Source organism: Dendrobates tinctorius, unplaced genomic scaffold, assembly GCF_039654945.1.
Source record: "Dendrobates tinctorius isolate UK_male_01 unplaced genomic scaffold, ASM3965494v1 ptg000048l, whole genome shotgun sequence".
Classification (NCBI taxonomy): domain Eukaryota; kingdom Metazoa; phylum Chordata; class Amphibia; order Anura; family Dendrobatidae; genus Dendrobates; species Dendrobates tinctorius.
The window spans coordinates 10,609,116-10,630,084 of NW_027361716.1; positions in this window are offsets into that span (position 1 = coordinate 10,609,116).

The window sequence follows — 20,969 nt, forward strand, 5'->3', positions numbered from 1 at the left end:
TCGATATGGGAGGAAAAGTAGTTTGTAACCATAGTTGACAACTGCTGTCTCCTGTCACTTTCCATCGATGCAGTATTACCAGTTGTGTGAGCGATCCGTGAAAAATCAGTCCACAACATTGTCATGAAACCCCTGTCTCCAACAACGCCACTTCTGCTGTGTGCACCATGAACACCTCTGCCAAGCTGCCCCCGGCCCGTACGGCTCGTGTGACAACCATCACCGCTGCTGTGTGCTGGGAATGCCTCAAGCAACCGATTTACCAGAGTTGCTTGTTTATTAGCCAATATTTGGTCAAGGTTCTCCTGTGGCATGATGTTTTGTAATTTGCCTTTATAGCGTGGATCCAGGATGCTGGCCAACCAGTAGTCGTCATCGTTCATCATTTTGGCAATGCGGGGGTCCCTTTTTAGGATCTGCAAGGCATAATCTGACATGTGGGCCAATGTTCCCAGTGTCAATGATGCACTGCGAGTGCTGGGTGGAGGAGCACTTTCTGGCAAATCCACATCCCTCCAGTCACGCACAAACCCTGTACCAGACCTTGCCACGCCAACATTTTCACTTGCCCCACGAGATGCATCCTCCTCCCCTAAGTAATCATCCCCATCATCATCCTCCTCCTCCTCTTCTTCCTCCACCTCGTCCAGGAGAGGTCCCTGAGCAGACAATGGCTGAATGTCATCAAGGATTCCCTCCTCCTCTTCCTCCTCATCAACATTGGCTGCAGACGCCTGCTCCTTAAGGTGCGTCAAAGTTTGCATGAGCAGACGCATAAGTGGGATGCTCATGCTTAGGATGGCGTCGTCTGCGCTTACCAGCTGTGTGCATTCCTCAAAACACTGAAGGACTTTACAGAGGTCTTTCAGCTTCGACCACTGCACACCTGTCAACTCCATGTCTGCTCTCAAAGTGCCTGGCCGTGTATCCTCCCACAAATGCATTATGGCCTGCCTCTGCTCGCACAGCCTCTCCACCATGTGCAGGGTGGAGTTCCACCTTGTTGCAATGTCGATAATGAGGCGGTGGTTGGGAAGGTGGAGCAATCGCTGCAGCTTCTGCATACGAACGGAGTGTACAGGCGACCGGCGGATGTGCGCGCACAGTCTTCGCACCTTCTGGAGCAGAGCTGTTAACTCCGGATAATTTTTGAGGAAGCACTGCACCACCAGGTTCAAGGTGTGAGCCAAGCAAGGTATGTGGCTGAGTTTTGAAAGGGCTATGGCTGCCACAAAATTACGCCCGTTATCACTAACTACCTTGCCTGTCTCAAGATGTACACTGCCCAGCCATGACTCAGTTTGTCGCTTCAAGTACTCGGCCAGCACCTCGGCAGTGTGTCTGTCGCCCAAACACATCATCTGCAACACAGCCTGCTGACGCTTTCCACTAGTTGCTCGATAGGGGGACACCTCGTGTGCCACAGTGGCAGCTGCAGATGGAGTGCTCGTACGACTGCACTCTGTGGACGAGCTTTCGCTTCTGGAGGAGGAGGAGGAGGAGGGGGAGGGTCGAACGCCTACAGCCAACTGTTTCCTATACCGTGGGCTAGGCAGCACTGTCCCACCACCGCTGTCCCCTGTGGACCCTGCATCCACCACATTAACCCAGTGCGCAGTGATGGACACGTAACGGTCCTGGCCATGCCGACTGGACCATGCATCAGTTGTGAGGTGCACCTTTCCACTCACTGACTGCTTGAGTGCATGGACAATGCGGTCTTTTACATGATGGTGGAGGGCTGGGATGGCTTTGCGAGAGAAGAAGTGGCGACTGGGTAGGTCATAGCGTGGTACTGCATAGGCCATGAGTTCGCGGAAAGCTGCGCTTTCCACCAACCGATAGGGCATCATCTCAAACGAGATTAGTTTGGCAATGTGGGCGTTCAAACCCAGTGACGCGGATGAGAGACTGAGGACTTTCTTGACCTACTCATAGTGTCTGGGAGGGTGAGCTGGACTTGAGAGCTGCATATGGTGGAAGTAGCAGTGGACAGGGCGGACTGAGAGAGGGTTGATGATGGTGATGGAGTTGGTGTTCTTTCTGATGGCCTAGATTCAGTATTTAGTTGATATAACAGTGGGATTCCCTGACTGCTGTGGCCTTGCAACGACACCTCAACATTTGCTGCTGTGCTAACCGGTGGGCTTACAGTGGGGGAAACAATGTAGCGTTGCTGACTACCTTCTTTGTGATCAGTTGCACATGTGGCACTTGAGGTTTGGTGTTGTGTCCACGCTTGCAAGTGCATGGTGGTTAAATGTCTAAGCATGCAACTGGTATTCAAATTTTTCAGATTTTTCCCTCGGCTAAAGGTCTTTGCGCACTTCTTACAGATAACCTTGGCCTGATCATGAGGATTTTGTTAAAAAAAGTGCCACACTGCACTCTTCCTACTTTGGCAGACATTTTGCGGCCTAGCACGCTGTGATCTTTTGACCCTCTGGACAAGCTGTCCAGCAACTCTTTTGATTTTTGGAACCTGTCTTTGGAGTGCTCCGGGCCTGCCAGATAACAGCTGTTGCAATGTCGATGTCTGCTGTGGATGCTCCTCATCTGAGCTATTGGAAGCAGCACCCTCTTCCCCCAATGGATGCCAATCTGGGTCAACAACTGGGTCATCCATCACCTCCTCTTCAATGTCATGTGCACCTTCCTCTGTGTCACCGTGTATGGTGGTATAGTGTGCGGGAAGGGGCACCTGAGTCTCATCAGGGTCAGAATCTGGCTCTGTACACTGCGAGGACAATGTAGTGCTCTGAGTGAATGTACCAGCAGAATCATCTATCAGCGGCTGTGCATCAGTGCACTCCATTTCAGATTCATCTTGGCCTGGGTAATTCACCATTTCACTTGATAATCCAGGCATGGTATGTGAAAACAGCTCCATGGAGTAATCAGTAGTATGGCCTGCGTCATCCTTCAATCTTGGTTGGGGTGAAGGACACACGGAAAGGTGTGGTTCATGAACATGAGCCTCCAATGACGACTCAGTGCTTTTACTTTTTACAACTGAAGAAGAGGAGGCGATAGAGCTGGAGGCTGAGTCAGCAATGTAAGACAAAACTTTTTCCTGATGCTCTGGCTTTAAAAGCGGTTTGCCAACTCCTAGAAAACTAAGCCTTCGAAGCTTTATGGAGCCAGACGATGACGCAGGCTCAACACCTCCTGCATTCGGTCCTATTTTGCTCTTGCCACTACCATCAGATCCACCACCAACACCATCATTACCAGCTGCCAACCCCCGCCCAATTCCACGGCCTCTTCCACCAGCCTTCCTCATTTTTGGTAGAAATGTAGACAAAATCCAACAAACTATATAGTAATGTAAAACAAGGTACAAGGTGTCTATAGGACAGGGGAGATTTTGAATTTCTGCACACACTTGTGGACACTGGACACTTATGGATTGTGTGAGGCCCACTGAATATCAGAGCGCTATGTCACAGGCTCGATGGCACAGGTGTGAAAAAAGTGACTACAGGATAAGGTTGATTTTGAATTTCTGCACACACTAGTGGACACTGGACACTTTTGGATTGTGTGAGGCCCACTGAATATCAGAGCGCTATGTCACAGGCTCGATGGCACAGGTGTGAAAAAAGTGACTACAGGATCACAGAGATTTTGAATTTCTGCACACACTAGTGGACACTGGACACTTTTGGATTGTGTGAGGCCCACTGAATATCAGAGCGCTATGTCACAGGCTCGATGGCACAGGTGTGAAAAAAGTGACTACAGGATCACAGAGATTTTGAATTTCTGCACACACTAGTGGACACTGGACACTTTTGGATTGTGTGAGGCCCATTGAATATCAGAGCGCTATGTCACAGGCTCGATGGCACAGGTGTGAAAAAAGTGACTACAGGATAAGGGAGATTTTGAATTTCTGCACACACTAGTGGACACTGGACACTTTTGGATTGTGTGAGGCCCACTGAATATCAGAGCGCTATGTCACAGGCTCGATGGCACAGGTGTGAAAAAAGTGACTACAGGATCACAGAGATTTTGAATTTCTGCACACACTAGTGGACACTGGACACTTTTGGATTGTGTGAGGCCCACTGAATATCAGAGCGCTATGTCACAGGCTCGATGGCACAGGTGTGAAAAAAGTGACTACAGGATCACAGAGATTTTGAATTTCTGCACACACTAGTGGACACTGGACACTTTTGGATTGTGTGAGGCCCACTGAATATCAGAGCGCTATGTCACAGGCTCGATGGCACAGGTGTGAAAAAAGTGACTACAGGATCACAGAGATTTTGAATTTCTGCACACACTAGTGGACACTGGACACTTTTGGATTGTGTGAGGCCCACTGAATATCAGAGCGCTATGTCACAGGCTCGATGGCACAGGTGAGAAAAAAGTGACTACAGGATGACAGAGATTTTGAATTTCTGCACACACTAGTGGACACTGGACACTTTTGGATTGTGTGAGGCCCACTGAATATCAGAGCGCTATGTCACAGGCTCGATGGCACAGGTGTGAAAAAAGTGACTACAGGATAAGGGAGATTTTGAATTTCTGCACACACTAGTGGACACTGGACACTTTTGGATTGTGTGAGGCCCACTGAATATCAGAGCGCTATGTCACAGGCTCGATGGCACAGGTGTGAAAAAAGTGACTACAGGATGACAGAGATTTTGAATTTCTGCACACACTTGTGGACACTGGACACTTTTGGATTGTGTGAGGCCCACTGAATATCAGAGCGCTATGTCACAGGCTCGATGGCACAGGTGTGAAAAAAGTGACTACAGGATGACAGAGATTTTGAATTTCTGCACACACTTGTGGACACTGGACACTTTTGGATTGTGTGAGGCCCACTGAATATCAGAGCGCTATGTCACAGGCTCGATGGCACAGGTGTGAAAAAAGTGACTACAGGATCACAGAGATTTTGAATTTCTGCACACACTTGTGGATACTGGACACTTTTGGATTGTGTGAGGCCCACTGAATATCACAGCGCTATGTCACAGGCTCGATGGCACAGGTGTGAAAAAAGTGACTACAGGATAAGGGAGATTTTGAATTTCTGCACACACTAGTGGACACTGGACACTTTTGGATTGTGTGAGGCCCACTGAATATCAGAGCGCTATGTCACAGGCAGAAATTGGCTAGTGTATCACAAACTACAAGGTGTATGTAGAATTGGGCAGAATAGGAATCTCCCTAGAGTGTAGGTCTGTAAGAACGAAACAAGTCCTCCACTTATCCTTCCACAGTGACACACAGATAGCTTCACTATGGCCGTGATAACAGCCGTTACACGGTACTGAGAGGAGCGTGCACGTACACGGCTGTCCGGTGTACGTAAAATTGTCAAGCTCCGTGTTTTTTAAGTATACGGACTGACACACGCTGTCTCTCTATAGTTTTGAATGTGATCAAACAGCAAATATATTTAACTGTTTGAAAGCTAGACAAAACTAGTAGGTGCAGGTCTGTAAGAAAGGAACATGTCCTCGACTTATTCTCACAGAGTGACACACAGATAGCTTCACTGTGGCTGTGATAACAGCCGTTACACGGTACTGTATGAGGAGCGTACACCGCTGTATGGTGTGAAAAAATGCACGCTCAGTACCTCAGCAGGACAAAAAAAAAAATTGGGATTGCTTTTAAAAAAGCAGTTTGCAGAGCAGTGGGTAAACAGCAATGCAGCTGTCAGGAAGCCTTAGAAGGCAGCCTAACAACCAACACCGCTGATCCACCACAATATAGCCTCCCCTTGCACTGCACACACAGTGACTGGTGTGTTGTACAGGCAAAATCGCTAGCAGCAGAAGCATTTTTTTTTTCTTCTTCCCTGCCTAACGCTCTCCCTACAGAATCAGCAGCAGCAACCTCTCCCTATGCTAAGATCGGCAGAAGTAATAATAATAATAGCTTGTCCATACATATTCAGTTGTTGAGTAGTAGAAGCCGTTTGTAATTCCATGGATATCACGCTGTCTGTTAACTGCTGAAATACTCTGATGGATTACTTTCAAGAGAACAACTCCCAGGAGATCACACCTGAGACTCTATGGTTGGCACATAAATGTGTCATCAGGGGGCACTTGATCCAAATGGCCTCAAGACAAAAGAAAGAAAGAGAGCATAAACAAAAAACATTATTAGAACAAATCACAAAACTAGAGGGCCTAGCTAAAGCAGATAAAAACTTTACCAAATACAACGAGTTATATTCTCTTAGGCTGGAATTGAGAAACCTTCTTATAAATATCTACGAGAAAAAGACTCTGTTCAACAGAGCAGGGTTTTATATAAACAATAATAAAGCTTCAAAAAGTATGGCTAATAGATTTAAACCTATAAATAAGAAGCATTTAATAAAAAAGATATCCCAGAATTCACTAACTATAGAAAAACCAAAAGAAATAGCCATGGCCTTTGAGAAATTTTATTCTAATTTATACAACATAGGGGAAAACGGGGCTAGTCCACCTCCTACAGAGGAGATGATAAAAAATGTTCTAGATAATGTAAAACTAGGATCCCTAACTCCAGATCAGAGGGAATTCCTTGACACACCCTTCTCAGAGGGTGAAGTCTCTCTTGTGATTAATAATTTGAAAAGTAATAAAGCTCCAGGCCCTGACGGTTTCCCAATAGAATATTACAAAACATTTCAAAAAGACCTTGTCTCACATTTAACAAACACTCTAAATTTCATAAAGTCAAGAGGTGTATGCAACACAGATATGCTAAGAGCCACAATAGTGGTAATTCCTAAGCCAGAAAAAGACTCCACAAAAATTGAAAACTATAGACCCATATCCCTTTTAAACGCAGATATCAAAATTTATGCAAAAATACTAGCAGAGAGGGTGCAAAATGTTATTCCTTGTCTAATACACCCCGACCAGGTGGGTTTTGTAAAACATAGACAAACTTCTGATAGTTCCAGAAGCGTTTTGCACCATTTACATTTATGCAATAGGAAAAAAATTCCTAGTTTATTTATAGCCCTTGATGCCGAGAAGGCTTTCGATCGTGTTAATTGGGCTTATGCCTTCGCAGTACTTGAGAAAATGGGCTTTGGGGGGGAGATGATAAAGGGAATTCGTGCTCTCTACTCTCAGCCGTCTGCCTCTGTACTGGTCAATAGTACCATGTCTGAAAAATTTTCTAGAACAAATGGGACAAGACAGGGTTGCCCCCTGTCCCCAATTATTTTCATTTTGAGTCTGGAGCCTTTGGCTCAAATGATAAGAGACTCGGGTAAGATAAGGGGTATCCAGTTGGGAGATACAGAGCACAAAATAAATCTTTACGCGGATGACATCATCCTCACATTGACAGACCCTGTTGCCTCTCTGAAACAGACTTGGGACATCATAGACCTGTTTGGATCGGTCTCATATTACAAGCTTAACATAAAGAAAACTAATGTTTTGTCACTTTTCATTCCAGCACCCATTAAACAGCAACTAAGAGAAAGGTACCCCTTTTAATTGGGACTGTACTAAGATACCATATCTCGGAATATGGCTCACAGGTAATCTCACACACATGGGCAAGGTGAACACTGAATGTCTTTTGCAATCTCTTGAGCTCAAGTTGGGAGAACTGTCAAAGACCCCAGGTACATGGATGGGTAGAATAGTTCTGTATAAAATGTTCTGCCTCCCTTTTATAGAAATGTACCTTTACCTCTTTCAATGCAGTCCATACAGAAACTCACCTTTCAAATGAACAAATATATTTTGAACAACCAAAAATCTAGGGTGAGGAAACATACTCTGCTCAAATCCAAAGAAAATGGTGGGATAGCCCTCCCAGACCTAGAGGCATACTATTTTGCTACTATGGCTGAGCTAACAAAAATGTGGTTTACAGGACAGACCGAGTTGGGGTGGCCAGAAATTGAGAGAAATCTGATGCCTAACAAAGAGCCACTACTATACATATCTTATTTTCTCCTGCACAGGAAAGAGATTACAATTATAGAGAACCCAATACTTAGAGCTTCTATGATTTGCTGGTCACACATGTGCAGGAGGAAATTTAATGCTTACACTCATTCGACTAAAAAGTTGAGAATTCCTTTTTTGTCGCCTGTCAGAATCTCTTTGAGACCATTGTTTGACATCTGGACAGAATTCTCCATTATGTTTGCTGATGATTTACTTGATAGAGTCATACCTTTTGAACTGGTTAAAACCAAGTATGGAGTCCCCAATACTGAATACATGACATATCTCCTGCTCAAAGAGGAGTATGACAGGTATAAGAAAAACTTCTGTGGAGTGGTCATGATTAATCATACTATTTACAATTTTTTAATTAACACACCTCCCAGCCACAAGAGTTCCTTAAAACCATTATACACTACTCTAACTAATTATACCTTTTCCAATAAAGGATGCTTTGAGAAGTGGGAAACCACTTTACAGAAACAAATACAAATTCCCCAATGGACAACATCATTCAAAATAGCGGCAAAAGCCACAAAATGTATGAATATTCTTGAGACTCATTATAAGCTGGTCCATAGATACTATCTCACTCCAAATAGACTCAGACACTTTGGAGGAGGGGGGTCTGGTCTTTGTTGGCGCGGATGTGGATCACAAGCTGACTTGCTTCATGTGTTCTGGGGATGCCCTATTCTAAAGGTATATTGGCTCAAGGTTTTTCAATTAATCTTGATTATATGTAATTGGCGTGTCCACCCACACCCAGCTCTAGCCTTGTTACTCATTGGAATCTACAGGTTTAAAAAAGAAAAATTTTTGGTCGCTCATATCCTCATGTCTGCTGTGTATCTAATAGCGAAAGGTTGGAACAACAAGCAACCACCTGATGTTGTTACATTGATTATGTTGGTCGATAAACATTATACATATGAAAAAATTCATTATATTAATAATCTATCAATAAAATTATTTGGAGATAGATCGAATAAATGGATTGAACTTAAATCTAAAATAGAAAATGTATTCATATCTTGAACCCTTTTTCTCCCTTTTCCTTACTCACATCATACTCAAAACTTCATATTTCCAGATGCCCGCCGGTGCTTATACACTTGCCTATTGGTTCGATTTGTTTATTGTTGTTCACATTCATCTCTAGTGTCCATGTCTTTGATACATGAAAGAAAATTGTATTATATTGTATAGTTTTGATATACAATGTTCAAATGCCATATGGAAATGATTCACACTATATGAATGTATGTTTTATATTTCTGGGTTTTTTTTTGAAAACTCTAATAAAACATTGTTTAAGAATTTCCTCTCTTAAAGCAATCCTGTCAGAAGGATTTTGCTCAGTAAACTACAGATACTGTCAGGTCGGCGCTGTTATACTGATTAAAATGATGCCTGGGTTGATGGAATCCGTCTTGTGGTTGTTGTTTAATCTGCATTTGTAGTTCTCAGCTAATGAGATTCTCTTGGTCTGAGGCAGATTGTATGTAGGGCTTCATGTGGTGCTCTGCTTATATATTCATCTGCATGGGCTTATAACAGGTCACTGATCCTTTAGTGACCTGCCCCCTGAGTTAACTCTTTACCGAAACAAAGGGCCCTGGCATCAGATTTATTAGAGCCCACCAGTGAGGACAGCATTCTTTCAGCAGGCAAGGAGGGAGGCAGTGAGTCCCTGGAGACGGTCACCTTATCTGACACAGGAGAATGGGAACAATGAGCTCCGACACCATTTTGCAAGCTTCCGGCCCAAGAAGTGATGAGACTGAGAAAATGAGTAATGATTGCTGGAGAGGCTGAAGAGAGGTATTTGCTGGTAGAATGCTCTTTCTCTTCACCTACATTAGTGGTAGTTTTAGAGGCAAATTAAAGGGAATCTGTCACTTATTTTTTCGTATATAAGCTGCCGCCAAGGCCATCAGGAGCTTATCTACAGCATTCTGTAATGCTGTAGATAAGCCCCCGATGTAACCTGAAAGATAAGAAAAACGAGTTAGATTATACTCACCCGGGCGTCCGGGCTGACATGCTTGACATTATACCTGACGAAGACTCTTAGAAGTCAAAACCGGTTGTGTTCTAGTTTGAATTAAAAATAAAACTCATCCTTGAATCTAAATATCAAGTTCCATCATCATCCTTCAGGAGCGCATATTGCTGGGAAAAACATTCACCAAGTGTTATAGCCTATGAAAGCACTGTCCAGTGTTCTCACTAGTTCCCAGATCTTTGCAGCAAACTGAATGGAAAGAGGAATGGAGTGATCTAGGGACTGGATCTACGTGCAGTATCTCAAGACACCAAATAGGTGAGTGTATTGACACTGAGTATATACCTTTAGAAACTAACTACTACACTTAGAAGTTTGTGCTTCCCATTTTTTTCTCCCTATAATCCCCTCTTGTTCAAAGTCAATGTATACATAAGGCTTCTTACTTAAAAGAATTTCCATCACATATTATTTACGGCTAATAGCTGTGAGTGTCATTTATGGCATTTCCAGTGGCCTAAAATCTAATTTTATCCTTCAGCAATCACACATGTAAAGTCGAGTCTGTGAGATGGGTTGTATTTACTCCATTCACTGCTAGCAAGCAGCCTGAATGGTACAACTTCCCATCTCTGTTGCCTCTATTTCTCTGCTGCAATATATCCAAATGGTACAACTCTGTACTTCTGCTGCTTTACCATTTTGCTGCATATTTTAATGTGCCTGCTAAAGCTTTGGTATAATTCATTTGTTGCACTGTATGTAATACATACTGCTTTAGATCCATGACTGGGGCCTCTCTAGATCTTATCAGGTGGAAGGAGCCATAGCAGATTGACACAGCATGGTCTAGTGCCTTTGATCATCTAACCATCTCCTGGTGTGCTGGCCCCAGCTGCCAAATTATACCCAACCAGCTCCCACAATCCCTCCCTCCTGACCCTGTAGTGTGGCCTATATATGTAGCAGTTCCTAAGGGGAAGCACGCAGTGTGTGGTGCAGCACGCAAGCATCCCATAAGCAAAGCATCACAGAAGCTAAGCATCATGAAAACGGCAGTTATACATGGCAGTTAATCAGGGCAGGAATCAGGTAACCCACACTTTGCTCTCTCCTTTAACCATGTGCTTTATTTCTATCCTCCTGTGCTCCCTTGCCATCCACATTCACCACCCTATGCCCCCTCCATCACGACTCATACACATCAGCCCCTCTATACTTCCCTCTACCATGTACAGCTCCCATGCACTCCTCACTTTCCTGAGAAACCTCAGCCCATCTTGCCCAAACACATAGCAGAAAACAAATACTTACAATTCCAACAACTATTTGCTCTTTATCTTCCTACTCCTACTGATTTCAGGGGACATCTCCCCCAACCCTGGCCCACCATCCCCCAAACTCAACCCATACCTTACCTCATATTGAAACCATTATTAATATTACTTGCACTCCCTCATCTCCATCTTTTAATTGTGCCCTCTGGAATCCACGGTCTGCTTGTAACAAGCTGCCCTTTCCTACACAACTACTTTCTGAACAAATCTCTTAATCTGTTGGCCCTCACTGGATCCTGGATTCAGGATTCTGACACTGCCTCTCCTGCTGCCATTTCCTATGGTGGCTTACAATTCTCCCACTCCCCGAGACCCAAAAACAGACATGGTGGTGGAGTCGGCATACTCCTGTCCTCACAATGCACTTTCCAGGTCATCCACCCAGTTCCATCACTCTTATTCCCTTCTTTTGAGGTCCACACCATCAGGCTCTTTTGTCCCCTTTCCCTCAGAGTAGCGGTCATATACCGGCCCCCAGGCTCACCCACCCACTTCCTTGACCACTTTTCAGCCTAGCTGCCGCACTTCATGTTCTCAGAACTTCCAACCCTTATCCTGGGAGACTTCAACATCCCCATTAACAGCCCTATTTCCACATCTGCATCCCAGCTTCTATCACTAACCACCTCTCTAGGCCTCTCGCAGCTTTCAACCTCTGAGACACACAAGGACGGTAACACCCTCGATCTGGTCTTTGTCCGGCTCTGCTCAATCTCCCACCTGAATAACTCACCGCTTCCACTCTCTGACCACAACATTCTCTCCTTCACACTCACAAATCCTTGCCCACCCCAGCTCACTCCTACCTACCACACAGTCAGAAATCTACAAGCCATTAACCCTCAGACACTTTCAGACTCCCTACACTCATCACTGTCCCCAATCTCCTCTTTTTCCTGTCCTAATCTGGCTGTTCATCACTACAATGACACTCTTAGAAGCACCCTTGACCAAGTAGCTCCCCTCACCCTCAGAACCTCCAAGCACAGAGTTAAACAGCCCTGGCTCACATCGCAAACTCAACTTCTCCAGCGATGCTCTAGGAGTGCTGAACGCCTATGGTGAAAAACCCACACACCGGAAGACTTCATCCACTTCAAATTTATGTTAAGAACCTATAATGCTGCCCTTCACCTCACCAAACAGACCTACTTCACCACCCTGATCTCCTCACTAGCCAACAACCCAAAGAAACTTTTTGACAATTTTCACTCCCTCCTCAGGCCAAAAGCACAAGCCCCTATCACAGACATTTGTGCTGATGACCTGGCCTCCCACTTTACAGAAAAAATAGATAATATCCATCAGGCAATCTGCTCCCAACCACCAAGTACTGTGATTCCCATCCCTTCCTGCATCTCCCCTGGCTCACTTTCCACATTTGATCCCATCACAGAAGAAGAAGTCTCCAGACTCCTCTCTTCTTCTCGTCCGACTACATGCACTACCGACCCCATTCCCTCACATCTCCTCCAGTCTCTCTCTCCAGTCGTCACAACCCACCTAACTATAATCTTTAATCTCTCACTCTCCTCTGGCATTTTCCCATCCTCCTTCAAACACGCCAACATTACTCCATTACTAAAGAAACCTGCTCTCGACCCATCCTGCACAAACAACTACAGACCAGTCTCCAAACTCCCCTTCATCTCTAAACTTTTGGAGCGCCTAGTTTACTCCCGCCTTACCCGTTACCTCTCCACTCATTCCCTTCTAGACCCTTCACAGTCCAGCTTCCGCCCCTACATTCGACTGAAACTGCACTCAGCAAAGTGACCAATGACCTTCTGACAGCAAAACATAATGGTGACCACTAGAGTTGAGCGAAACGGGTCGAAAAAATTCAAAAGTCACCGACTTTCGCCAAAGTCAGGTTTCATGAAACGAAACCCGACCTTAGCGTGAGGTCGGCCACGAGGTCGGTGACTTTAGCGCCAAAGTCGCGTTTCAAAAGATGCTTTAGCGCCCTTTTTCAGCCAATCAGGAAGAACGGACACTGTGGGCAACGTGATGACACAGGCAGCGGTCACCACCATCTTGGAGAAGGGCATGCAAGTGATTGGCTTGCTTTGTGCGGCGTCACAGGCGGTATAAAAGGGCGGGGACGCCGACCGCCATGTTACTCATGCTGATCTCAGAATAGGGAGAGCTGCTGCAGCTGCTGATTCTGTAGGGAGAGCGTTAGGAAGGCAAAAAGAAAAAAAAACTGCTGTTGCTAGCACTTTTCACTGTAGTTACTGTCAGTGAAAGGTGAAGATTTTTGCTTTAGTGCAGCAGCGCTGGTGATGATTAGCCTGCCTTTTAAGGCTAGCTGCATTGCATTACACTGGTGTTCAAACTGCTTTTTGAAAAGCAATCCAAATTGTATTGTTTTGTCCTGGTGAGGTAGTGAGTGTTCATTTTTTCACACACCGTACAGCGGTGTACGCTCCTCACACAGTACCGTTTAACGGCTGTTATCACGGCCAAATTGAAGCTATCTAAGTGTGTGACTCTGTAAGGAAAAGCCGAGGAGTTTGTCCGTTCTTACAGACTTACACCTTATAGTTTTGTCCATTTTTCAAACAGTTTAGTATATTTGCTGTTTGATTAAACTAGAGAGAGACAGCGTGTGTCAGTCCGTATACAAAAACACAGAGCTTGACAATTTTACATACACCGTACAGCGGTGTACATGCACGCTCCTCTCTCAGTACTGTTTAATGGCTGTTATCATGGACAAATTGAAGCTATCTACGTGTGTGTCTCTGTAAGGAAGAGTCGAGGAGTTGGCTGTTCTTACAGACCTACACCTTATAGTTTTGTCCGTTTCTCAAACAGTTTAGTATATTTGCTGTTTGATTACATTCAAAACTACAGAGAGACAGCGTGTGTCAGTCCGTATACAAAAACACAGAGCTTGACAATTTTACATACACCGTACAGCGGTGTACGTGCACGCTCCTCTCTCAGTACCGTGTAACGGCTGTTATCACAGCCAAATTGAAGCTATCTACGTGTGTGACTCTGTAAGGAAAAGTCGAGGAGTTTGTCCGTTCTTAAGACCGACACCTTATAGTTTTGTCTGTTTTTCAAACAGTTTATTATATTTGCTGTTTGATTACATTCAAAACTACAGAGAGACAGCGTGTGTCAGTCCGTATACAAAAACAAGGAGCTTGACAATTTTACATACACTGTACAGCGGTGTACGTGCACGCTCCTCTCTCAGTACCGTGTAACTGCTGTTATCACGGCCAAATTGAAGCTATCTAAGTGTGTGACGCTGTAAGGAAAAGCCGAGGAGTTTGTCCGTTCTTACAGACCTACACTCTAGGGAGATTCCAATTCTGCCCAATTCTATATACACCTTGTAGTTTGTCATACACTAGGCAATTTCTGCCGGTCACATTGCGGTGTTATAGACACAGGTCCTGACAGAATCCAACTGTGTCCTGAAGTGTAGAGAGATTCAAATTCTCCACAGTCCTCTATCCACCTTTCTTGCAACATCCAGAATCTGCCAATCACATTGCGGTGTAAAATAAACAGGGCCTGACAGAATCCAACTGTGTCCTGAAGTCTAGAGATTCCAATTCTCCACAGTCCTCTATCCACCTTTATTACACCATCCAGAATCTGCCTGTCACATTGCGGTGTAAAATAAACAGGGCCTGACAGAATCCAACTGTGTCCTGAAGTCTACAGAGATTCCAATTCTCCCCACTACTATATACACCTTGTACCTTGTTTTACAGTACCATATAGTTGGTGGGTTTTTGGGTACATTTTCCCCAAAAATGAGGAAGTGTGGCGGAAGAGTCCGTAGAAGTGGGCGGGGGTTGGCAGCTGGTAATGATGGTGTTGGTGTTCGTGGTGGATCTGCTGGTTGTGGCAAAAGCAAAATAGCACCTAATGCAGGAGGTGTTGAGCCTGCGTCATTGTCTGGCTCCACAAGGCCTCGAAGGCTCCCTTTTCTTGGAGTAGGTAAACCGCTTTTAAAGCCTGAGCTTCAAGAACAAGTTTTGGCATATATTGCTGACTCAGCCTCCAGCTCTATCGCCTCCTCTTCTGAAGTTTTAAAAAATAAAAGCACTGAGTCATCATTGGAGGCTCAAGTTCATGAACCACACCTTTCCTTGTGTCCTTCACCCTAACCAAAATTGAAGGATGCGGCAGGCCACACTACAGATTACTCCATGGAGCTGTTTTCACATACCATGCCTGGGTTATCAAGTCAAATCGTGAATTACCCAGACAAAGATGAATCTGACATGGAGTGTACTGATGTACAGCCAATGATAGATGATTCTGCTGGTACATTCACTCAGAGCACTACATTGTCCTCGCAGTGTACTGAGCCAGAATCTGACCCAGATGAAACTCAGGTGCCCCTTCCCACATACTATACCACCATACACGGTGACACAGAGGAAGGTGCACATGACATTGAAGAGGAGGTGATGGATGACCCAGTTGTTGACCCAGATTGGCATCCATTGGGGGTAGAGGGTGCCGCTGCCAATAGCTCAGAAGAGGAGGAGGAGCATCCGCAGCGGGCATCGACATCGCAAGAGCTGTTATCTGGCAGGCCCGGAGCAGTCCAAAAACGGGTTACAAAAACCAAAAGAGTTGCAGGACAGCTTGGCCAGATGGTCAAAATAGCACAGCGTGCAAGGCCTCAAAATGTCTTCCATAGTAGGAAGAGTGCAGTGTGGCACTTTTTTGAACAAAATCTTAATGATCAGGCAAAGGTTATCTGTAAGAAGTGCGCAAAGACCTTTAGCCGAGGGAAAAATCTGAGAAATTTGAATAGCAGTTGCATGCTAAGACATTTAACCACCATGCACTTGCAAGCGTGGACGGACTATCAAAACTCACGTACCACATGTGCTACTGCTCCCAAAAAAGGTAGTCAGCAACGCTACATTGTTTCCCCCCACTGTAAGTCCACCGGTTAGCATACCACCAGCAGCAAATGTTGAGTTGTCATAGCAAGGGCAAATCAGTCAGGGAATCACACTGTTATTGCAACGAAAGACTGAATCTAGGCCATCAGAAAGAACACCAACTCCATCACCATCATCAACCCTCTCTCAGTCCGCCATGTCCACCGCTAGTTCCACCATATGCAGCTCTCAAGTCCAGCTCACCCTACCAGAGACTATGAGTAGGACAAGAAAGTACTCATCCTCTCATCCACGTACACTGGGTTTGAACGCCAACATTGCCAAACTAATCTCGTTAGTGATGATGCCCTATCGGTTGGTTGAAAGCGCAGCTTTCCGCAAACTCATGGCCTACGCAGTACCACGCTATGACCTACCCAGTCGCCACTTCTTTTCTCGCAAAGCCATCCCAGTCCTCCACCTTCATGACAAAGACCGCATTGTCCATGCACTCAAGCAATCAGTGAGTGGAAAGGTGCAACTCACAACTGATGCATGGTCCAGTAGGCATGGCCAGGGCCGTTATGTGTCCATCACTGCGCACTGGGTTAATGTGGTGGATGCAGGGTCCACAGGGGACAGCTGGGATGGCACAGTGCTGCCTAGCCCACGGTATAGGAAACAGTTGGCTGTAGGCGTTCGACCCTCCTCCTCTTCCAGAAGCGAAAGCTCGTCCACAGAGCGCAGTCGTACGAGCACTGCATCCGCAGCTGACAGTGGTGCACACGAGGTGTCCCCCTATCGATCAGCTAGTGGAAAGCGTCAGCAGGCTGTGTTGCAGATGATGTGTTTGGGCGACAGACACACGGTGGAGGTACTGGCCAACTACTTTCAGCGACAAACTGAGTCATGGCTGGGCATTCTACATCTTGAGGCAGGCAAGGTAGTTAGTGATACCGGCCGGAATTTTGTGGCAGACATAGCCCTTTCAAAACTCAGACACATACCTTGCGTGACTCACACCTTAAACCTGGTGGTGCAGTGCTTCCTCAATAATTATCCGGAATTAACAGGCCTGCTCCATAAGTTTCGAAGACTGTGCTCGCACATCCGCCGGTCGCCGATACACTCCAGTCGTATGCAGAAGCTGCAACGATTGCTCCACCTTCCCAAGCACCACCTGATTATCGACGTTGCAACAAGGTGGAACTCCACCCTGCACATGGTTGAGCGGCTGTGCGAACAGAGGCAGGCCGTAATGCATTTGTGGGAGGATACACGGGCAGGCACTTTGAGGGCAGACATGGAGTTGACAAGTGTGCAGTGGTCGAAGCTGAAAGACCTCTGTAAAGCCCTTCAATGTTTTGAGGAATGCACACGGCTGGTAAGCGCAGACGACGCCATCATAAGCATGAGCATCCCACTTATGCGTCTGCTCATGCAAACTATGATGCACATCAAGGAGCAGGCGTCTGCAGCCGAGGATGATGAGGAAGAGGAGGAGGGAAGCCTTGATGACAGTCAGCCATTGTCTGTTCAGGAAACTGTCGTGGACGAGGTGGAGGAAGAAGAGGAGGAGGAGGATGATGATGGGGATGATTATTTAGGGGAGGAGGATGCTTCTCGTGGGGCAAGAGAAAATGTTGGCGTGGCAAGGTCTGGTACTGGGTTTGTGCGTGACTGGAGGGATGTGGATTTGCCTGAAAGTGCTCCTCCACCCAGCACTTGCAGTGCATCATTGACACCGGGAACATTGGCCCACATGTCAGATTATGCCTTGCAGATCCTAAAAAAGGGACCCCCGCATTGCCAAAATGATGAACGATGATGACTACTGGTTGGCCAGCATCCTGGATCCACGCTATAAAGGCAAATTCCAAAACATCATGCCAAAGGAGAACCTTGACCTAATATTGGCTAACAAACAAGCAAAAAAATAAAAAACAAAAAACAAATCTGAACTGAGAAAAGTAAGTTAATGTGTATGCACAATGTAAGTGCATATTAACACATGACCATTAACCAGAGAAAACAAAAAGCAAAAAACACAAATATCCTGAACTAAAAAGTAAAAAATATACTGCAAATAATGCTTAAAGGTAATAATAATAAGGGTATTTAGTAAACATAATTTTGATCAAAATAATGTACAAGCCATCCCGCCACGTCACGGCAACCCTTGTGGGACAGTCCCTACTCTAGTATTTAAAACCTTTTCACTTGCCAAGTGGCGTGAATGTGAATAAGGGTCGAACGGCTGAACCACTAGTAACAGCTTAGGCCAGACTGGATGGCTTTCCCAGCTCAGAAAGAGGGCGGTCACACCCCTATATGCACTGAATGCACAATGACACGTCACGGCAGCCCCACAAGGGTTGCCGTGACGTGGCGGGATGGCTTGTACATTATTTTGATCAAAATTATGTTTACTAAATACCCTTATTATTATTACCTTTATGCATTATTTGCAGTATATTTTTTACTTTTTAGTTCAGGATATTTGTGTTTTTTGTTTTTTGTTTTCTCTGGTTAATGGTCATGTGTTAATATGCACTTACATTGTGCATACACATTAACTTACTTTTCTCAGTTCAGATTTGTTTTTTATTCATTTCATTGTGCATTCAGTGCATATATGGGTGTGACCGCCCTCTTTCTGAGCTGGGAAAGCCATCCAGTCTGGCCTAAGCTGTTACTAGTGGTTCAGCCGCTCGACCCTTATTCACATTCACGCCAATTGGCAAGTGAAAAGGTTTTAACCCCTTCCTGACATCCGACGTACTATCCCGTCCATGGGACCCGGGCCCCTATGCCCATGGACGGGATAGCACGTCTACCGCGATCAGCGGCGCCCACGTGGTGAGCGCCGCTGATCGCGGCCGGGTGTCAGCTGATTATCACAGCTGACACCCGGCACAATGTGTCAGGGGCGGTCACGGACCGCCCCCGACACGTTAACCCCTTGCACACCGCGATCAAACATGATCGCGGTGTACCGGGAGTTAAAGGGAAGCATCGGCAGGGAGGGGGCTCCCTCCGTGCTTCCCTGAGCCCCCCACGGCAGCGCAATGTGCAGCGCTGCTGCTGGGGGCTCCTTTCCTCCAGGCCCCCGAATCCAAGATGGCGACGGGGGCCTTCGGGGGCCTGGAGGAAGCTGGCTTCCTCAGTGCCTGCAAAGCGCAGGCAAGAGGAAGTCTTCTTCAATGCCTGTGACAGATTGCTGATCTGTCACAGTGATCTGTGATGTGACAGATCAGCAATCTGTCACAGGACAGTGATGTCCCACCTGGGACTATGTAATAAAGTAAAAAAAAAATAAAAAAAAGTGTAAAAATAATTTTAAAAAAATCGCCAAATAAATTAGTAAAAAAAAAAAAAAATATTCCCCAATAAATTCATTTTTTGAAAATAAAAAAAACCCAAAACAATAAAAGTACACATATTAGGTATCGCCATGTCCGTAACGACCCGCCCTATAAAACTGTCCCATTAGTTAACCCCTTTAGCGAACCCCTTAAAAAATAAAAATAAAAAACGAAGCAAAAAATAATGATTTATTATCATACCGCCAAACAAAAAGTGTAATAATGCGCGATCAAAAAGACGCATATAAATATCCATGGTACCGCTGAAAATGTCATCTTGTCCCGCAAAAAACGAGCCGCCACACAGCATCATCAGCGAAAAAATAAAAAAGTTATAGCTCGCAGAATAAAGCGATGCAAATATAATTATTTTTTATATAAAATAGTTTTCATTGCATAAAACCGACAAAACATAAAAAAACGACCTCAATGAGGTATCGCTGTAACCGTACTGACCCGAAAAATAAAACCGCTTTATCAATTTTACCGCGCGCGGAACGGTGTAAACGCACTCCCCCAAAAGAAATTCATGAAACGTTGGTTTTTGTTCATTCTGCGTCCCAAAAATCGGAATAAAAAGATATCAAAAAAGTCACGTGCCCGAAAATGGTACCAATAAAAACGTCAACTCGTCCCGCAAAAAATAAGACCTCAAATGACTCGGTGGGTCAAAATACGGAAAAATTATAGCTCTCAATATGTGGTGATGCAAAAACTATTTTTACAATAAAAAGCGTCTTTTAGCGTGCGACAGCCGCCAAACATAAAAACTGCCATAAATAGTAAATCAAACCCTCCATTATCACCCCCTTAGTTAGGGAAAAATAATAAAATTAAAAAAATGTATTTATTTCCATTTTTCCATTAGGGTTAGGGTTAGGGCTAGGGTTAGGGTTAGGGTTAGGGCTAGTGTTAGGGTTAGGGCTAGGGTTAGGGTTAGGGCTAGGGTTAGGGCTTGGGTTAGGGCTAGGGTTAGGGCTGAGATTAGGGTTAGGGGTGTGTTGGGGTTCGGGTTGGAGTTATATTTGGGGGTTTCCACTGTTTGGGCACATCAGGGGCTCTCCAAATGCAACATTGCGTCTGATCTCAATTCCAGCCAATTCTGAGTTGAAAAAGTCATATGGTGCTCCTTCCCTTCCAAGCTCTGCCATGCGCCCAAACAGTGTTTTACCCCCACATGTAGGGTATCAGCCTACTCAGGACAAATTGCAAAACAATTTTTTGGGTCCAATTTCTCCTGTTACCCTTAGGAAAATAAAAAATTGGGGGCAAAAATATCATTTTTGAGAAAAATACGATTTTTTTATTTTCATGCCCGGGCATTATAAACTTCTGTGAAGCCCTTGGGGGTTCAAAGTGCTCACCACACATCTAGATAAGTTCCTTAGGGGTTCTCGTTTCCAAAATGGGGTCATTTGTGGGTGTTTCCACTGTTT